Raw genomic sequence first — 1,979 nt, 5'->3', positions numbered from 1 at the left:
TTCCACCACGGGAACCACCGTGGTGGCACCTTAGTAGCCACCCGTGGCGAGGTCCATGGTGTCTTCACCACGGCCTGAGCAATGCCATCCAAGGCTCACGACACCAAGGCCACGGCCTCAGCCATGTCACTCCAAGCCCAACATAAACTCAACGCGTTGCCAAGCCGAGCCCAAGCCTCGCACCCATGTGCATCACACTCTAAGCAGCCCACTCTCGTGGCCCAGCCTGCTCCCACCGAGTAGCCCACTCTCATGGCCCAGCCTGCTCCCGTGGCCTAGCTTGTTCCCGTGGCCTAACTTGCTCCAACTGAGCAGCCCACTCTCGTGGCCCAGCCTGCTCTCGCCGAGCAGTCCACTCTCGTGACACAGCCTGCTCCAGCCGAGCAGCTCACTCTCGTGGCCCAGCCTGCTCTCGTGGCCTTCTAAGCGGCCTAAATCGATTCAAGATTAGTTCAATCGTCTCGGTTTTAAATTTCCAGACCGACGATTGAACCGGGAGCATTTTCACCATATTTTTCTTCGGATTTGACATTTCCCAACTCAAATCTCGTGCCCGGAGTCTACCACACTTCCACTGCTCAAGAAGACGCATTCATTCCAAGCTATTCCAACCTAAATGGAGACCAACACTTGTCTCAATAAGTCATAGAGTTGACGAGCGCCCTCGCACAGCAGACGACCTTGGTGAACCAGCTCTTGCAGCGCACTGGGATGCAACGTGCCCTAGACGAAGTGTCCCAAAGTAGGACAAGGGCAGACAAAGAACCTTTCCAGCAACATCCCGACAAGCAGCCACTCGACCAGCAATGAACCGAGCGTTTAGGCAATGTACACTCCCGTCTTAGAGCACGGAGGAACGTGCACTCTCGACTAGGCCCACAGACGAGCATACATTCACGGTTGGGGTCACACTCCGATAATCAACATGAGCAACCTTCCAGGTGAAGTGTTCATTCGTGGCTAAGCCCGCAAGGAGCATCATCCACCTCATATCGAAGTAGACAGCGCGATGGATGGAGAGAAGCACTCACTCAATACGGCTCAAGTTCAATCGGGAGCTTGCGAAGAACTCGTTCGCCTGTTAGGAACACGCTACATACACCGCATCCGCGGCATTGACGAACCAAACACATGGAAGAGCAGCCTAGACCAACAAGTCATGATTGGGGGCAGCCGAGAGCTCCACTACCTCAACAAAGGCAAATTCAGGAAGAAGTAGAAAGACTATTGGCCAAACGATTGCTCAATTTCCAACTCAACGAGGTCATCGACGAGGCACTACGACAGAACATGACCGACATAAGCAGGTCACCCTTCACGGATGAGATCGAGTAGGCAGAGGCTCCACGCAAGTTTAACATGCCACATTTCACATATTTCAAAGGGGATGAAGACCTGGAGAGACACTTAAAGCACTACCGAAACGTAATGATCCTCTATCGAAACAACGATGATCTCATGTGCAAGATATTCACCACCACTCTATGAGATGAAGCCCAAGATTGGTTCTACACCCTGCTGCCATAATCCATCCGGAATTTCGACGAACTTTATTTGGTTTTCACCAAAGAATATTCATCTTGTCGCTCGATCAAAAAGAAGTCCGACCATTTGTTCGACGTCAAGAAGAACCCAAAGAGTCGCTTCGAGACTATGTGAGGAGGTTCAAAGTAGAGAAGGCAAAGATAGTCGAATGCAACGACTCGATAGCTAGAGCAGCCTTCTAAAAAGGACTTTCAGCAAACCACCCATTGTTCGGAAAATTGATAATGAAAAGAGATTTAACTCTGGCAGACACTTTAGCTCTGGCAGAAAATCATGCACTTTGGGCGAAGTTCGTCGATGCCTATTCAATGCAAATCCGAGCGATCTTGAATATGAAGTCCCCCATTACTCTGAAGGAGATTCAAAGTCTGACTGGACGAGCAGTCGCATCTGAAGCAACAATAAGCTTTACCATCATACGAGAAGAGCTGAGG

The sequence above is a fragment of the Malus domestica genome, chromosome 12 (assembly GCF_042453785.1).
Source record: "Malus domestica chromosome 12, GDT2T_hap1".
Classification (NCBI taxonomy): Eukaryota; Viridiplantae; Streptophyta; class Magnoliopsida; order Rosales; family Rosaceae; genus Malus; species Malus domestica.
Note: the sequence above shows the minus strand (reverse complement) of the source record.